Consider the following 20855-nt stretch of genomic DNA (forward strand, 5'->3'; position numbering starts at 1 on the left):
AAATCATCTAAATTTTGCTACAAGTAGGAGACAGAGGTGAAAATACATCCAGGTTTCTCCATCAAAAATGTTAGTCCAATGTAATAGGGGGCGAGCCTATTGCCATTTAATAGGCACTTAAAAACTTCGGTCTACTATAGAGAAATATTCTGATATATATGAAAAAATACCTTATATTTTTGTATTATATAAATTATATATACTTTATACTGCTATTTTGTCTTATTTAATAAGCCCTTGGGGCTGTTTACTTTTCTAAATGTAATATAATTTTTTAACTTCTTGATCCTATAACGAGGATAATTATGTTGATATTATTTTATTATAAAAATATATAATTACATGTAAACGACTAAGCAGGACCACTTAAGTAATTATTTTAATAATAAAATTGCTTATAATATGAATAAAGAATTTTATTATTTTACTAACATAAAATGGCTAGTTTACTAAAGGCTTAACGAGGCAGGATTATCTTCTACTTATTAAAATGTAAGATTTGCATCAAAATCGGCCGAGCAGAATATGTGCTCTCTGCTAGAATAGCAAAAGCATTATGACTGTTAACCCTACAATAAACAAGATTATTGTATGTATATAAACCTTTATAATATACACAGCAGCTATGGTCCCAGTGGCTGTGCATGTGACTGCAGAGTTTGATTTCTGAGTAGAACCTTTGGATGATGGGAGGTAGAACAGTGGTAAGTTTTATTACGTCCTGAAACCCTTACAACCATCGTACTATAAAATGCGTGAAGTTATCTATTGTACCTTTACAAGAGTGAAAGTGTTTTTGTCTTCTTCGAAAACGGCTGAACCGATTTTCAGACGCAAGTTCATTCAATTACATTTTACTCTTATGCCGCGAGTGGAACCGTGTTCATTAACTAGAATATATAAAGCTCTCCGAAGGCCTTTATCAATTGGTCATAATGACAACAACCTGGATTGACTTTTAACTTAATATGGGTAACTTAAAGTCAATCATTATTTAAAGACCACTGACTTCAATTGGATTGAAATATCACGCCCTTTATGGACAAAAAGTGTTGACAGACAGTCCTTCAACACACTGATTTTTAACCAACTTAAATTATAAGAGTTATTGAATATAAAGGCATTTTTCTATTTCTCCATTATTATAATCCCATTTCAAAAGGTATAACTTAAGTATTTCATAAAACTTGTATAGGCAGTTTACTTTTCCTTAAACTTTCATTTTATAATAATAACTAGCTGACCCGCGCAACTTCGCTTGCGTCACATAAGAGAGAATGGGTCAAAATTTTACCCGTTTTTGTATAATTATTTACTACTACTCTGCTCCTATTGGTTGTAGCGTGATGATATATAGCCTATAACCTTACTCGACAAATTGGTTATCTAACACTGAAAGAATTTTTTAAATCGGACCAGTAGTTCCTGAGATTAGCGCGTTCAAAACAAACAACCTCTTCAGCTTTACGAGTATAATATTAGTATAGATAAAAAAACATACATTTGTTGTCACTTTATGTACCACAAGTTTTTGCTTGCGACTTTCTACTCGTGATAAGATTTTTCGGGTTAAAAAGAATCCTATTTATTAATCCAGGTTATAAACCAATGTATGATGAATTTCATCCAAATCCATCCAGAAGATTTTTCGTGGAAGAGTAACAAACAAACAAACATACGTACATACATATTATCCTTGCAAGTTTACGCATTTATAATATATTATAATATAAATAGAATATGAAACTGGCTTCATCCATACAGCCTTTAAGCTCGTTTTAAAAACAGTAAACGTACAAAAGACCGATCAAATGATTCATAGTTCGTTGTAACGTAATATTAGTTCAATATGTACAGTGGTGGATTAAGCCGGCGACCCAGTGCGGATATGGACACGCATCAAGCGTGTAACTAACACACAAGAACATACCTATGTCTGTTTAGACGTTTCAAATATATCAAATCCATAGGTATTAATATTATAAATGCGAAAGTAACTCTGTCTGTCTGTCTGTCGTTTGTCTGCTACTCAATCACGCCTAAACTACAAAACCAATTTGCATGAAATTTGGTATGGAGATATTTTGATACCCGAGAAAAGACATAGGCTACTTTTACCCCGGGGAAATGACGCATTTCCATAGGAAAATTTAGGTGGTGGACGAAGTCTCGGGTAAAAGCTAGTATAAAAATAAATCGCTAAGCGCAAATCTGAGCTGAACCAATTTCGCTAATTCTTTTTTTGTTATTGAAAGTACGAAGATGGTTCTTACGGTGAGAAAAGTTTACAATACGATATGAAGTTCGTCCGGTCAGCTAGTAGAAAATAAAAATACACTGCCTCTGTGGCGCAGTGGGTAGTGATCACGAGGTCCCGGGTTGGATTCTTGGTGCTTTTGGTCTTTTTATCTTCCAAAAGAAGAAATAGTAGAGTACAAGTAAGATTAAAAGTTACTATTGTAAGTAGTAGTATATAGTACTAGCTGACCCGCGCAACTTCGCTTGCGTCACATAAGAGAGAATGGGTCAGAATGTTCCATGTTTTTGTAACACTTTTTACTGTTAGGTACTCTGCTCCTACTGGTCGTAGCACGATGATATAAAATATGCTTTTTTTTCACGAAATATATTCTCAAAATTATTTACATCTCTTAGTATAACGAAGTCGCGCTAAGGCATATCCGCCATTAAAACAGTTGCCATGGCAACGGAATTTTGTTAATTCAATGTCATTATAATATTGATATTTCACGACTTCGTTGAATTTTTAGAATTTTCCCGGGAAATGCGTCATTTTCCCGGGGTAAAAAGTAGCCTATGTCCTTTCTCGGGTATCAAAATATCTCCATACCAAATATCATGCAAATTGGTTCAGTAGTTTAGACGTGATTGAGTAGCAGACAGACAGACAGACAGACACGACAGACAGAGTTACTTTCGCATTTATAATATTAGTATGGATATATGGTAATAGGCTCTCCCTCATTTTAGGGAACTACCATTTTATAATGTGAAACGTCCGTTATTTTTATGTTTGTACGTCTCACTATTGAATGAGGTCAAAAGTTATTAAAAAAATATAAATTGAAGATAAAAGCTTTCAGAATTCTTAAAAAGAACTATTCTAAAGCTTCACTCCATAAACAACACCGCCACCCATCTATTTCCATCTCTCCGCACCGGTGCTTCACCTCAGTACATTATTGAGCTTATTGATTTTAAACGAACCACTTAGTATATTTTTAGCTCTAGACACCCCGTCTCCGACATGACGCACTAAATGTTTCATTACATACTGCAATTTGGTTAAACACTTTATTAACCAGCTTCCTTATTTGTAAGCCGATACAACAATTTTAACATAATAGAGACATCTACTTAACTCTGTACACTTACCTGATAATAAGTTGTTCACGGTAAGAAAAAATATTCTGTAAGTAATAAGTTTGTAAGGATGGACCAAAGGGTTTCTGCCTACCCCTATGGGAACAACGCGTAATTTTATGTACGTATGTGTTAATTATGATGACTTGGTATAAACGCATTGGAGTGTCTAATTACGTCCTGATTTTAGTATATTTTTTTTACTTAGTTCAAGTTTTAGATAAAAGCAAGAAGCTTCTTGACAATCCAAAAGATGTAGGCTCAAAAGTCGCTTTACTTCCCGATCACTTACCTATGATTGTCATAGCAATATGGTAGGTTTTCAATATTTTCATCTCATAAGCTAACTATTATTTTTTTAAATTAAAAGTATCCTTTTCTTCGTAAACTTTGTACAAAGTTTTGAAATAGCCATATAATACTTAGTACTTTCATTTCGCTTCGGCATAAAGAATGTGAGATTTATCGTCTGCTAACTCAGATTCGCCCAGGCTCCAAGTTTTCGTTCTTAATAATAATAAAATAGCATACAAATATTGACAACCTACCGCTGGCTTGCCCTTTTCTAATCAATGGAGAAATAGATGATATCGCTAGCACATTATTAAAAACACACTCTATCCTAATCATAGAACTACGAAAAAATGTATCCAAATAAATACACATAATTCGTTGCGTTACGATTAGAAAACATCAAGACTGTTGCAACTCAAAGTTGCTTTCAATAGCACAAAATAAATTCAACTCACCAAATTCTTTTTACAGAATCTTGTAGACACGTGGTGAACTGTAGTGAAAAAATGTGAAGACGTCTGCTGCAGTAGAACCTGGTCCTGGGCTCAGCTCCCCTCGCTGCACAGCTCCAAGCTCCCCTCGCTGATCCAGCTCCTCAAGCCGCCCGAAGGATGCCCGTCGAGCCGCTCGAAGCCGGAGGCAGCATATCCGCAGTCACCCAGGATCTCTGATCCCGCCGCAACATTTATCCTCAAAGAATCGTCACCACGATGTCATCTGCACAATAAAAAATATTTCTATAATATTTTCAGCTCCGAGTGGATGTTTGAGAAATCATTCATTTCAAGACCTTTCTTTTTCTAAAAGAATACTATAAAAACCTAGTTTCTTCTCCAATTAAAATTGTTATTTTTTATCCTAGATATATCGAAGAAAAACTTAAAGAGTAGATGAACTTGAACTGCAATCTTTACAACGCATACATATCCGTACAAGCATTTGAAAGCGCAAAGCATAAACAGAAAATAGGTACAAACAAAACAATTCAACTTGACAATGTTGGAACTAGAAATTGTTTGTCCGAACACTGCTTTTGTCCCGGCCCTTGGCCACACAGCTCGTGCGCTAGGTCTATTGCAACTCGAAATCAAAGCACAAACGACGCCAAAACATCTGTACTGGATAATAAGTTATGTGGACTCGCATTGCCACGTTGCTTTTATAACTGACGGTTAGTCTTCACCGCTGATTCATGATTAATTTCATAATTAATTGATCACGTAATGCACTGCCAACAAGCAACATTTTTTTTGTCTATCGCATAATTATTATCCTATATTCCGGTCATAAGCTAACTGTCAACCACCACAGGCAATATACCTTTTAGCTATTTTCAATTCAAGAAAAAATACATAATAGCTTTAATACAATTAAATATTAGAAAATATAAATGCAACCCGAAAGTTTCAAAGTTATTTATTGCTGTACGTTAGCTTCTCAAGTTAACAATTACTGCATTACATTAAACATTAATTCGAAATCGAAAAGAGTAACCAAGCATTGTACTACCTCCTCTAATAAAGCACAACATACCTTTCCGAACCGGCACTAATATTCAGTTATCGCAACAATTCGAACGATCAGAATACCTTCGTTCATCATATCGCGGAAAGATACAGGAATAACATGATTGTCGAAATGTCACGCTAACTGGGTAAAGGCATAGTTTCTGAATACCCAGTAAGTGTGTTAGCGTGCATGGTTTGAGGCACTTGTAACGTTTGTTCTATGCTGACACTGTTCATGCCACTGACATATGCCACGGCGTTTAATCGACGCTACCCTGATTACAACCCCGAATTCCATGCTTAATACTACATATCCTTCTGCTTTAACATTTTAGAGAACATGAAATGAATTTGGATTTACTAAAATATTTTTGTGGATGATCAGCGATTCGTAAAGAAGTCTATAAGAATACCTGCACTACACATAATAAACAAACAAAGTGTCTACGTGTTCTATACATACCACATTGGGCGATTTTTTAGTGTAAGATACATCATAATAATATACATTAACGAAACCTCAAAGTAAATCCTTAATTTTAATTTATAGCTTTATAAAAAATACCCTTCGCATTCGATTATTCTTTCAGATAAGTATATATGGTCAATTTCCTGCAAGTATCTATTCGATTTTATCATAACAGTACAAATATCGCATATCTTGAAGTAAATTCTTAACAATGGTTTCAAGTAATCTTGGCACGCCACAAATAAACCGTACCTACAGTTTCCCATCACCTAAGAATACTATTACGCACTGTCAATTAGCCGATACGCGACTGATGTATACCTATTAAGTAACTAGGCACTAGACCGGGGTAACACACGCACTATTTCAGTCACGATCTAAATTTTTGAGTGACCATCTAAAGTGCGTATCTCTAAACCAGACAAGCCTCATGTCTGAATTCAAATGCATAATTAATATGCATGCAAAACAACTTTATAAATAGTCCACGTTTCATTTAGAAATAGATAGCATGACGTCGGGTAAAGTTTGAAACATTCTATTTGAAATAGAAACAGGAATAGTATTAAAACATAGTTTAAATTGACCAGCCGAGTTCGGAGTGTCCTCAATACATTTTTACAAAGCCAAATGTGGATCACATCTCGATACTGCATTTTACCCGCGACTGCACTCGTCTGGATATACTTTTTTTATTTCTTTCAAAGGTTCGTAAAAAAATGTTTAGCTGTTATTCTCAGATAATTTAGCTCTTTGTCAGTGTAAGAATAGTTCAAATCAGTTCAGTGGTTTCGTGGTTACAAACAGTCAAACAAAGTGTACTCTTTTATGTACAGATTTTTCTGTTCCTATTGTTTATTTGCACATGGTCTATTTTTGCCTCAGCGGACAATATTTTGTTTCGATATGAATTGGAAGCGATAATAGATGAAGGAAATGCTTTCATATTTCAGTTTGACATGTTTTCTAAAATGGTGGCGAGTTTTCGATGCAATATTTTTGTGCATTACTCAAAAGTTCGCCGAACAAATTTAAAACATATTAAACAGTTTCAAAACTTTATTTTAGTGCTGAATACGTATGAAAATTTGTTAATTACTTTATTGAAACTTTTTTCTATAAAAAAAAAGAGTTAGCGAGGCAAATTGGCTATTGAAAACGGGCTAATAATTTGGATAATTGTTATGATATTATGAAACAATATACATAATGTTTTTACTCTAGTCATAATAAATTACTCATTACTTTTCGCTATTTCAAATGAAAATTTATCAGACTCAATATCAAGAATGGTTTTTAATATTCAAAACAAATATCAAACAGAAGCAGTCAATACCAGAAAACACGGTTACATGTTTTGTTACGAGAATAACAGAGGCAGCGGAAAGAATACCCCTTATTCAACCCTAACAAGGTTGAAAGCAACTCATTAGCTGGCCGTGTCATTCTAAACACGTTCGAGTACGACAGCGGGTCAATCAGTAAAACCTCACAATTCAGAAACCGCTACAACACTATCCTATACTGCATTTCTTGCACCCCCACCCGATTCAAAGGATAAAGGGGGTTTCACGCCCCCTAACATGAGTACTCCACGGATATTTCAATGCCGAATATCAAATGAAAATGCCGATTCGTGGGTATACCTTGTTATTGATTTAGAGCTTGCATTCTGATGGGTGTCTACGAATATATGGTCTGCTGCGAAACGGGTTCATTAGGGGTGCGATACGGTTATGTTATTTTAGTGTTTTGAGGTGCCGACCGAAATAGAGGTGTCAGTTAAGGAGTGGATTTGATTGTGGTCGAAAAATGATTAGATGAATATATCAAACTGCTTTTTTTATGTTCAACTCATTATAAAAACCCCATTTTTTTATCGGGGACTGATAATGCAAAACAAAGTTTGTGAAATTAGAATTTTGTGCAGTAACTGATATTTTTAATTTCAGCGCTCGGAAAATTAAAGCTCTAAGACAAACGCTATGGCTTAGAGTATAAAGGCAATGACAACCACAGTAGCGAAGTGATTGGCAACCTTAGAGCGTGGAGTACAAAAAAAGATTAGTATGATAATATGATCTCCGGTCTGTTTGTACCATAGTTGTTTGTAAATTTCTTAAAGGCTAATAAAATGGACACTACAGCCTGGGTACCTAGCACATAATATTATAGGCCACTCAATATTAACTAAACTATTAAAGTAAGTAGCTATAACCAGCAGATAAAAACTTACTTGTTGAAATTACTGAAATATCAATAAAATTATACGTCATCAACGCCTTATCGTTAAAATATAACGATATCGTATTTATATGAATAACTTCATTATTGTTTAAATGTCAGATAATAAGTAGTTACTTTAAATAGTTTAATGTTTATTCTCCATGTTTCGGAAGGCACATTATATTGTGGGTCCTGGCTGTCATTTACAAAGGTTTTAAAGATTTGACAATCGTTACCAGTAGTCAGAAGCTTGAAAGTCTGACGACCAGTCTAACCGAGGAGTATTGTGTTTTAACCCTGGTAACTGGATTGTGGAAGCCCGATAGGCAGTCGATCCATGTAATATATTAGTAATCAGCTGTATCCGGTGAGACCGGAAGCCGACTCCAACATAGTTGGATGAAAGACTAGGCTGATTGATTGACTTAATATATTTAGTCAAATACGGTTTTAAAGGGTCACAAAGTTTACTTCTAAAATGGACATGTGGATATTGGGGTTGCTTATAGGTTCCGAGTTTTGGAGTGAAACGCAGAAATTTACAGTTTCTAATATAAGTTAATGCTAATGTTTTTTTTTATACAAACAACCATTTCAATTAGTGTTAAGTTTTTAATACCAAGCAAAATATATTTCACCAAATACTTGTAACTATTTATTCCTAACTGCTAAAATAGTTTATAAGAAATTAACCAAGCTAATTGAAAATTATACAATGTCTTGTACAAAACCAAAGTCACAATCGATGACTGGCTTTTTCCTCATCATTCCTTTGTTTACGGAATCCTAAAAGCATTATATAAAGTAATTAACTCGAATGAATGAGAACCAAGTATAAAACGTATGTTACCGCGTCGCCCTCGTATCTTAACAGTAACTGTTTTTACAAAGTTATAGCTCAAAAACTGTTTATAGCCTTTAATTGATAGGTTTTAATAACTAGAGGTAATTAACTCAAAGGTTAAATAGAATTATATGAGGCACACTTTTTTATTGTGATACTTGTCTATTGTTCGTACCGTCAGCATTGCTTTTCATGACAACTGTACTTTGTATAAATAAATATTTATGTTATACGGTATATACTTTTAAGTAGTAATCAAAAAATATATTTGTTATATATAAATACATATAAATATATTCATAAATTATATAATTATAAATAAATACTTAAATATAAAAATCTTCCATTACTGAGTGATGGACATCGCACAGCCCAAACTACTGAACGCAAGAATTTGAAATTAGGTACATGTATGTTCTTTGGAAAATGTACGTTATCACTAAGAGACGATTTTAGGAAATTTTTGAAGGTAGGTTCCACCCCGAAGGCTTTAAATTCCACGTGGACAAAGGTGCAGGCAGGAAGCTAGTAAAATATATATTTTTAGTCACCGCACCTGTTTTTCATGTTATCTATTTATTACACCTACTTTATTCCGTGAGAAGGCCCTATTGCCCAGCAGTGGAACATCAACGGGCTTAATAATTTCTTTATTACGGACTGTTAACGTAAAATAAAAATAAATATAGCAATATGAGAGTCAAGAAGACTTTATCTTATAAACTAACCCTCATATTCATAAAAATATATGAAGTTATGAAAGGCTTATAAAGTGTTTCACTAAGACACGAAAAAGAGAAAACATATTATAGTAGCTTTTTAACTAAAATAGGTTTATAGTGTGTTTATGAATAAGAGGGTTACTATATATTAGTATATATATAAGGAATATATTCTAACTAGAAAGTGGCATGTATCTTTGTTGAAATATTCTCAACAGTATCCCGATGTTTGGTAGCGTGCCCGGTACATATTGCAATGGATTCGCCAATTTTAACAATACTAATGGTGAAATGTGGGTTTATTGTGTACACCTCTGCAAATACATTCAGATATAACAAACGTGTATAACATATAGTGGTACATTACTTATTTACTTTATTCTGTATAATTTTTATAGGGTGGAATAAAATGGTCCATTCCCGGTTAATGTGGGCTAAATCGCTGGTTTCATCTTTATATATATATAATTCTTCTGTAAGTGTGTATTTCAATGAACTTCTCTTAACACGTTAACTGCCAAGATAAAAAAATACAAAATTTTATGACGTCATTTTTTTATTTTTCTGAAATGTAACATATTGACATAAATTACGATAATTGATCATGTCGTATTAATTTCCATGATTATTTATGTAAGATTTAGGTAAAAATAAATTTGTCAGGCATATGTGACTGACAAAGCCCAAACGGTATAAAATATACCTATTGCGCCATGTCAGGCATTTTGTCAGGCATTGTCATGAAACAAGTAATAATATTACGGCCGCGCGTATTTTGCATTTGCGCGGGAAAACTTTTCGTTCACTGCGGGCTGCGATCGGTTGACTGTAAGTACCTAAATAGTTCGCTCCTTGCACGTTGCAACCTGTCGGGGGTCTCTAGCATGCAGTAAATGCATTTTTTTAGTCGTTGCTAAATAGTTGTCGAAGTAGGCGCGTAAATTTATTGCTCTCAGATAAAGTTATTTATGTGACGATTACTATTACTAATAATGTCGATTATTGATAATATGGATGATTTTGAACTATCGTTACTTGATCTACAAGTTATTGACGAACTGGAAAAGCAAAATTTGACTCAAAGTAAAAAAAAAATAAAAAAAAATCAAATGTAAAAAAATCTCGTAAATATTGCTCGAGGTGTTATAAGATTAATGTAGAAACAGTGGATAGAAATCATGCGAGAAGGAAAACGAAGCAAGTAAATAGGTACCTATTGTCCAAATTGTCCCAATGAACCACATTATTGTCTAAAATGTTTCAATGAAGAACATAAAAAAATTTAAAATTTTGTTTTTCTTCTAATACTATTTATTTTATTTTATTTCTAATTCTCTCAGCGGTAACGCCGATAATAATGTTATTATTTCGCCAAATAAAAAGCATTTGCAAAATTTCATAGTGTCGTATTTTATTTTTCCTATTTAATTTTCGTTCCAATCATGAAAATGGTGGGCCAAGCTGCACATAGTTTCTCTGGGGCCTTGTCAGTCAATTACCGTAAAGAAAAATGCGATAAACGTGCCAGACGGCTCCTTGGGTTGATTTGAAATATATGCATCTGCGTCAGTCCCCCGTGTCTGACATGGCCCTAACAGATACTAGGTGCGTCAGGTACCGGTGCCTGACGTGGCAGTTAACGTGTTAAACGACTGGACCGATTTTGATGAATTTTTTTGAGTGTGTTCAAGGGGATCTGAGAATGGTTTAGATTTATTAGAAAAAGTTTAAAATTTTCAAATTAAAGACGTGTAGATAGGACAACTTCTGTCGGGTCCGCTAGTATATTTATAAAACTAGCGATCTAGACCAACTTATTTCGGTTATAGTATAGTTTTATTCCGTTGATTACATTCCCATGGGAATTTTGATCCCATCGACTCTATAAAAACCTTGTCCCGACAGTTACGAGTATATGAGAAAAAATAATTATCCAATTTATTTTAGTTGGTCGAAAGTTATGCGCGTACCTATATTTCGGTGATTCGTTTTTATTAATAAAGATTTATTTATAAAAATCTAAGTATGTTCCGAGACCTAGGAGATGGCGAGATGACCTGGACGCGTCTGAAAAGGACTGGTCGGATCTTGCCGCCGATAGGGTGATTTGGAGGTCAAGGGCTTTTGCTCAGCAGTGGGACACTCAAACAGGCTAAGAAAAAAAACAGTTTTCTTTCAGTGAATTAAGATATCTTCAATATTTTAAGTAGTTTCCATCTATGACCTATCTTCTCCCAGCCAGTACAGCGATGTAGAAAATTTAATTAAGTTTCACCATAAAGAGCAACCAATTACGTTTTTATTTGTTTAGAGCCGTAAGTATAATTTTATATGTGAGAATATTGTCTTTTATATAGTTTCAGTGGCCAATTATTAGTATTAAAATTGAATTTATTTAGCTCGCAATTTCATCAGAAAAGATTTCCCAGAGCAAAAAATATCCAGGTTATAAAATAACTGAGTGCTTAATGTCAAAATTCATTAAGTAGTTTTTGTAAAAGAGTAACAAACAAACGCATTTGGAGACTTGGCGTGGTGTTTTTTTCGCATGTATAAGAAAAACATGAAGTAGACAGTTCGACTGCCTCTGTGGCGCAATGGATAAGGTCACCGTGCCACTACCATTGCGGGTTCGATTCCCAAACGGAAGAAATATTTGTGCGATCCAAAAATTGTTGCTTCGGGTCTGTTTGTACTTTGCATCCGTTGTGTATATGTTTGTAAAACTCCCCGCAATACAAGAGTAAGTCTTAGAGCGGAAATAGTCGTTTCAAAAAAACTTAAGAAAAAATATCAACTCTTTTTATCGATCATGTAGACACAGAGAATCTATGAAATACTGCAAAACTGTCCGTTCTATCATATTAGTTCAACATAAAACGGTTAACCCTTAAAGTAAAGGTAAAACCCCTAAGTCCAAATAAGTACATTATTAAATTGTATTATTTCACATATCACAATCACGGTAATTAAGGATCACATTCGAAAACACAACAAAAAGTTCATCTTAGATACGTCACTTATATCTTACGAAGTTTGTAAGCACCTGAGTTACTGCAAAATACTGTGAGTGTAGTAAAAAAGAGTGGACGTGAGTTTCTTGCTAGCTCTTCTCATAAGGCTCTACCCCCTTTCTAAGCTAATGGTTGATTCAGTAATTGTAATATATCATAAGTGTCAACATTCGACACAAAAGAATAAATCATTTGAGTTTGATTTCACTAAGTCAAACATTACACACAAACAATGTTTTCAACTCACAAGATATTACAACGCCGCATCAAAATTCAGTTACGTAAGTGAATTCCGAATGCATCAATCACAGGCAGGGCACTTAGTCTTAAGGGAAAAGGCCAAGCTAGCAACACAAACGCATTGAAGACCTTTGCGTTTGCCTGAGCCTCGGTAGGCTGGCTAAAGCTGCGAGTAAAGTACGAAAGTGCATGCACACGCACACACGCACAGATGAACAAGAAACGTTCAGGTTGCACTCAGAGGGAGGATCGCAGAAATCTAAATTATTTAACAAACAAACCATTTGCCGCTATTGGAAAATGTATGTAGAAAATTAATCGTCCCCTTCAGCTTGTTTGGTGATTTTTTCGAAAGTAAGCTTTAATGTCAAGTGTTACGGTGGTAGTAGTTGTCAATATAAGCGATTTTGTATTTACAAACGGGTGAACTGACTTACTTAGAAGTTGGCAGTTGGATAGACTAGAAAATTTACTACTTACTTATTAGTGCCCTGACTAAAAGACTACTTTCTTGACCAAAGCAGATAATTTTTTGTATTCCTAAGCTTGACATTTTCATACGTCCTATTGCAGTCACTGAAAATTTGATTTTCCAGTACACAATGGCATACCTGAGGGCCATTCACTACTAATAATTCTATGTACAAATGTACAAAATTAGCTTTTAAAACCAGCTTAAAGACTAATAAATCGCTTCTTCTTTACATCTGTAGTTCGTGGTCTGTGGTAAAGGTCTGTCGGACGTCTCGCACGGAAGCGAGATGTGTATGGGGTGGCCCAATTATCCGTCACCTAATCGAATTCTCATGTCGTACGGTCAAGACGATAGGGAGGTCGGGGTTCCCACTACACGCTTGTCAATCACCCCATGTACTGTTTGTGATCTAGCTAAAAATACCATGAATTTAATTATGTATTGAATTATTTATAGAAGAAATGAATTATATATTAAATTTTCGTGTTTTATGATTATTATGTTATAAAGAATGATCTGCGTGACACGCTTTGCGTACAAATTTTCAACCCTTATTTCCACCGTTTAGGATGTTTTTCAAAAAGCCTAGGTTTGATTGACTCCGAATCTTCAACAAGGTTTGGCCTGGACTAATATTTGTGGATATAAAAACGCAACAATTAAACAGTATTTTAGTTTGAATTAAATCTTCTTAAGTTTTAGTGATACCTAGGATTCATTATACAACTGGGAGGTCACGCATTTTTCAGTTATCTTGGTTTCCTTGACGTTCTGGTGTAGTTACACCAGCAGCCGTAGACAGTAGGTTGTTAGTATCTTAAGATAGAAAACGAAACATGAAACCTTTCCCTATCTAATAAATATTATCTTTCAAACTACTGAACCGATTCCTACAAAACAACTAATTAAATATTATTAAATAATAAAAAACAACAATATCTCTAATTTAAATAGAATAATTATACTTTTTCTACGGAAATCATTTACAATTGCAGACTCAGCCAATCTAATTATTATTTTAGCATTGTTTGCAACAGGCCGTCTTTGAAACTAATGGACCGATTATAATAATCTTCCGCTAACCGATAGCTGCAGTGATTAATTATGACTGGTTACTTTTTATCATGGAAATACTTAGAAGTACATGAGAAACCTTACAAAGAGTGAGAAGTCGCAAGCAATAGTTAAACAACTGTAAGACATTATAAATTAACCCCTGCTTTCTGAGGTACATTTAACGGTAGTTTATCTATTCAATAGCGTTGGAACTCATAAAAAACGCTATTGAATAAATAAACTACCGTTGAATACACTCAGAAACCGGGCATTAGTAATAAGTACAAACTTTAGGCTTACTACATACTTATTTGGTTTGGCATTAATTAGTTTAGCCGGGCGACAAAACCGAATAGATGAATGACCGGACCCGAAGAAACTACCCGATGGAGACCAAGCGAGCAAGTGCAGTAAATGCTTCGAGTCCGTTTTGTTGTACGATAAATACTGCCGAGTACAAACCAAACCGAATATGTGTGTAGCAAACCTTATAATACAAATAGCGGTTACCGTTGATCAGTAATTAAATTTTACTTTTAATATTCGATTCTATAGCTTCTTCGTACATAATTTGTTTTCAAATAATGAATATGGTTTTATATTTATATTGTTGGCTAATGGGTTATACTATAAAAAACTTAATGATTCTATTACTTCTATACATTTAATGTACTAGGTTTTATTGCAGCTCCGAACGTGTCAAAGTTCTTTTAATGAAGAAACATATGTCCTTTTCGTAATAAAATCCATCGTTCAGCAACATTTTGTTCAAGACATTTCATCAGCAGGCTTACTGAAGACAGTATCGAATCAAAAATCAAATTTGATTGGTTCGAACAAATGTCAAATCGTAGCTTTAAATTTCAAACTAGCGCATGATTGAACGCTGGTTTAAGGTGAAACTAATAGGATTGTTTGATGTAGATTACTTTTATTTTATACCAGTGTTGGTTGAGAATTATTTGTGCGATCTACAAATATTTGTTCCGGGCCTGGTGCACTTTATATCCGTTGTTTGTATGTACTTATGTAAAAGTCCCCGCACGCAAAGACACAAGAGCAAATCTTAATCCGGGAGATCTAATAAAAATAACGTGATAGTGGCAACAACAGACATAGTTATTTTAATTATTCAGGCGGTTAACACAACAACTGAACTCACAGTGTGCGGCGAGAAATTCTATGTGGATCACTCAAAGCTTTGTCTAGACTGGGATTAGTACCCGATACCTTGAACATTAGTACATACGGTAGGTAACCGCATTCCTAATGCACTACACGTGTGATAGCACTGTGTTCATTGAAGAATTAATACTATTGTTTTAATGGTTTTTGCCTAGAAAAAAGTACTTGAGTAGGTAATTGTTAATACTCATCCAGAAAAAAAACAAATTGAGTTTCAAAAAACGTGCAATAATTTGCTTATGTTAGCAGATCGTGAAGAGTAGTTTTTAAAGTGGAATTACTTGCCAGAAGTTGTATAATATCTTAGTAATATTAAGATATTATGTAATGCTTTTTATTAATACCACTGGCAAATATACATATAAGTAAACTCTGACGCATCGGGTTTTAACTGTAATAATGGAAATCAGTGTTCAGTGAAAATTAATACAATGTCTTTATAGGCCAGTCGGCTCCCGACGTTTGCATTAGATTCTACTACCTCTTTCTAATATAAATAAAAATACGTAATGCATTATAGAAATGATTCCCTTTGATACGAGGAATTAATTAACGGAGTGGGAGCCAGGCAGCGCGGTACGTATAGTTGGGTATTATCATATTTGCCCCGATGACCAGTGGCCTACATAGGGCTGCAGCCCTCGCCGCCAGCCCACAAGGGCTCTACGAACCGTACCCGTCACAATATAATAGTTACTGACAAACTGCAAAATCTGACAGACTGGAAAATGTTATATTTTGTAAGAAACTTGTAAACTTTTAGGTCGTTTTAATTTTTCACAAATTCGTAGGCTTGCTGCTATGATCTTTGTCGATAAGTAAAACTGTAAATTTGTTGCATGCTTACTTACTGAGCTTAGCAACTTTAATCCACAAGTTTAGCCTATTATGTAAAATAGGTTTGCAGTTTAACCAAGAATTTGACATTTCATTTTAAAATATAATATTTTCCCACAGACGATAATTTACACCCTTAAAAAATACCAGCAAAAATACTTATAATTGTTGCACTTAACAGAGTGCCTATAGTTGACTATAATATTTATAATGAGTTCACGAAAAATTATGAAAATCTGTCTCAACACAATGTCGCAGCTACATTACCATTTCAGCAAAATCAACGAAACTTTTTTTCGGTTTGTGACATTATTAAAAACGTCGTAATATACTATACAGCCTGCGACAAAACACATAAAAGGTACAATTTCTACCCACACCAGCATGGTACGTTCACAATCGCAAATATTGACTGAACTGTATGTGCAAAGAAAAATAGCAGTTTTGATTGACTAGACCGTACGGAGATATAAAATATTCAAGCATTTCTTTGATTGAAGTGAACGACTTTACCGTTATTAGTTCTGTCTGACTTCCAATAAAATTATCGTTCAACTGAACTTTGATTCGCTAGTTTAATATTTTAAATGTGAATTATGGTTTGAGCTTAGACTGATTTTTTTACACTTATGAGCACGTAAAAATTAATTTCCATTAAGATTAAATGATACAAGTCTAAGTGTATTATCTTGAAGGAAAGGAAAATCCTCAAGCCGCAACTGGCCAGCCTTGTAGACTCAAGGGATAACCCCACCGTCATTGAGGAAGGAGACCGTAGTCCAGTATTGCAAAGCCCAATATGTTGTATGCCAAAATTGCCTACATAAAGTTCCATTGCAATTGAAAAATGTGATATTTATGTCAAAAGGCCTGACGACCCTTAACGGCCTTAACATTCTCACTATTGGGCAAACAGGGACTCGGAACGACAGATGATAGTATGATGATAGGTCGGGACTCTACATACGTGTAATTTCAGTAGAATAATTGCCTATATTTGACCTAAACTATTCAAGTATGAAGATACAAGTTTTATCCATAAAAGCTCAGACAGCATTTTGCATTTATAATTTTATGGCATTTTTCTAAAAGTCATTGGCTTGCTAACACTCTCGACCACTATGCTATTTACTACGCACAATATTAAAATCACTTAACTACTAAGCAAATTAGCGTCAAAACGACATCATTACCGAAATCCCGTTAAATCTACATCAATATTAATGTCACACACGAAATTAAAATAACGAACAATCCATGAAAAGCTATAAACAATGTAGCAAATCAATTCGTGCTTTTGGTTACCCTATTGTTAGTACCGACACGTGATCGTCGTGATTTGCTTCACGACCCGCAAGAGGCGAACGTGTGCGGGCCCTACTAACTGCAAACCAACCAAATAAACCGACAGCCTCACACACTCTTATTCCTGAAACAATAAAGTCCAATTTGGATTGTCAGTTATGCTGTCAACTTTCTTGAGCTGTCAATTTTACATTTTCAGTTACATTTGCTTCTATTGCGCTAAACTTAAGGTTTATTTTGCATTGTGTTGTGTGTTTGTATGTTTGTTTGTGTGTATAAAGGCAGGTATGACGCACGACAATGGGACAGTACACTGAAGGACCGGTGTTATAGTGGTATAGATTAGTGCATGGTTACTATTGTGTCTTTGGCTGCCAGTCAGTTCGAGTTCATTTGTAATTGCTCGTTGATTGAGGTTAATCTTTACGGTAAATACTTACTTTCGAGCTTTAAAGTTCCTAATGAACTATTCTAACATATTCCTACGAGGAAAAGTAGCACAAACTAAAATTGGTACAATCGAGATCTATTAAAATTATACGATAAAACAGATTGTACAAAGTGCACCCCCATTTTAACCAAAAATGTAGCCTACACATAGTCCTAGGTCTTGAACTATGATTTCAATAAGGCCTCAGGCCTCCATGAAAATTGGTTCAACTGCACAATAGACAGACGAATTTTGTATTTAAATACAAATACTTAATATAAAACTGAAGAATTTTTAGGAACACGCAAATTTTAAGATAATTTATTGATAAAGACTACATAACATTACGCTATGATTAATTGGAGTGGAGCAACAATAAAAAATGCATGAAAACGGGTATCCCAAAGTCCACGCAGCCGCTCGTCCTACTAATATTATAAATGTGAAAGTTTGTGAGAATCGTATGTAATGTTTGTTAATCTTTCACAAAAAAACTACAGAACGGATTTTAACTTTTGATACACATATAGTTTATTACCTAGATTATTAAATAGGATACTTTTTACCAAGGGAAATCTTTTGACGTGGGCTATGTCGTGGGCGGAAGCTAGTATAATGGATATACCCTTATACATTAGTAGTGGAATCATCGTAGCTAGGTATACAGCCTGCAGAGATCGTTCAATATTCAGCCGAGCCTCGACAGACCGTGCTGGTTAATCTTTAACAGCGTCTCTTGTACCACATAGGTTAAAAGCTTCTAATTCCTACAGTCGTAAGTGCTGGTTAAAGCCTGCTACAGTTCCAACAGAATTTCATTGTGAAAATAGTAAAATAACTATTGTTTATTGATTTACAAGTAATTCTACTATTTACGAATCACCAATACAATTATTTTCAATTATCTTCAAAATGTGACGGTGAATCGCCAAGCGGGAGATTTCATATATACCTTTATTAGACAAAAAAATTAAAACACATTTGAGTAGTTTTGGTGTAATAAACTCTAAGGAATAATGCGTTATAGCATTATTTTAAAGTACTATTAATATGTAATTACAGAACCATTATACATGGAAGTAAAACTTGCAAACAAAATAACAATCTATTACCTACCTAACAAATAAAAAACCAAGCAAGTGACACCGTTATAGTGTCCGGCAAAACCGTCCCCAATTTAACGAAAGCACTGAAATCAATTAGTAATACGAAACCAACAGCGACTATTTAAATTAGCACCAAAAAATATGTCGGTCGGGGTGTGGCCATGACGCACGGACGTACAAACAGCTGGCCAATAAAGTATTAGTTTATTATAGTACGCGCCCAAGCAATCATTAGAAATGTTAAATATTTGTCCTGTGTTAGCCTTTTTACGAGTTTGAACTCACTGACTGTAATGATCACTTTTGTTTTGTATATATGGCTACGTGTTTTTGTATGTACACACATTCTGTAGCAAATTAAGTGGCTAAAGGGTAACGCGTCTGGGGAGACGCTAAGCAGTTTAAAAAATCTAGCTCTTAAAAGGAAGAAAGAATCAGCCTAAATTTTCTTTCAACTATGTTGGATGCTTCCAGTCTCACCGCATGCAACGGATTACCAGTATTTTACATGGAGTGACTATCTATCGGACCTCCACAACCTATTTACCTGGGTTATAGCACGCTACTCCTCGGTAATAATAATGAAAATTAAATTTTGAAATCCACGTCATATAATACTGTTCGTATGCCTTGTCTCTTAAACATCGTGAAGTAAAAACACATACCAATACTTTAAATAGAAAATATACGTCGTTATATAACATTTAAGATCCATTTACAGGTGCGTGGAACAAATCAAGCGCAAAAATTCAAGTAACAACCTATCAAATATCTTCATCTCTTTCTTATTCAAGGGGGTGAAAACGAGAGGGGTGTATATAGGGGTGAACTTCTAAGATGAGGGAAGTAATTCCGACAACTCAATATTATAAAGGCAGAGTCTACGGAAATCGAAATCTGTAGGTTGATTGACACAAGTCTTTGTGAAAGGAGGGTCTTATAGCGACGGGAATGGAGGATTTTAAACATATAACAATATATAACATTGTTTTTAGCATTTAACGCCTCTTGATTATAATAAAGGATTCTTAAAAACAAAGAAAAGAAAATAATCACAATAAAACTTTTGTTGTCATAGGAAAAAGACTCAAGGCCTAACCACTCTTTCGTTTGGTGGCCCTTGCTAAGCAGTGATGGATAAAGAAAGTTACAAAAAGGGATTGCGTAGGTGTGAGTTATTTTTTTGCGGATTACGAAATATTAATATTTTATTAAAGAATCAAGCCCACTACAACTCAGTGTATTGATTGGATAATAGTGACCATTTCAACTGCTAAGCCACAAAATCTTTCACAGTGACATTATCCTTTCGCCTTTCAATAAAATAAAATCTATTTCAATAGTAGCAATATGCAACACTCAATACTCAAAATTGCCTCACCCGGGTATCAAACACGTTAAGTTGAGATCGTAGCGTTAATTGGCGGTAGATAATTACGCTTGACGGTACTGGATAGGGTAATACCGAAATTATTTAATTAAATGCGAGACTAACAGCCTAAAGTGGAATATGAAGCTTAGAAGGGTAAGGGTTTCTATGCTGTGGACTTTTTTCTAAATATAATAATCACATTACATTCCGATGTTTTAAAAATAAATTACACAATTTAGGGCCATGGGCATGAATTATTAGATAAAAAAGGGCCAAGTGCGAGTTGGACTCGCGCACGAAGAATTCAGTACCAAAAAAAATACGAAAAAAATCACGATTATTGTATGTGGACATTCGAAATATTAGCTTAACCGATAAAACCGGAAAG

General features: G+C 34.5%; 1 long non-coding RNA gene across 1 annotated transcript in view; it reads right to left on the reverse strand.

The window, feature by feature from the left end:
* Positions 1-4179: 4179 nt before the first annotated feature.
* LOC142986146 (uncharacterized) overlaps positions 4180-20855 on the reverse strand; it is a 36968-nt gene continuing 20292 nt past the window's right edge. The window contains exon 4 of the long non-coding RNA XR_012960329.1: positions 4180-4395. This is a non-coding gene — a long non-coding RNA (uncharacterized LOC142986146). The remainder of the gene's footprint in view (positions 4396-20855) is intronic.

Source organism: Anticarsia gemmatalis, chromosome Z, assembly GCF_050436995.1.
Source record: "Anticarsia gemmatalis isolate Benzon Research Colony breed Stoneville strain chromosome Z, ilAntGemm2 primary, whole genome shotgun sequence".
NCBI lineage: Eukaryota > Metazoa > Arthropoda > Insecta > Lepidoptera > Erebidae > Anticarsia > Anticarsia gemmatalis.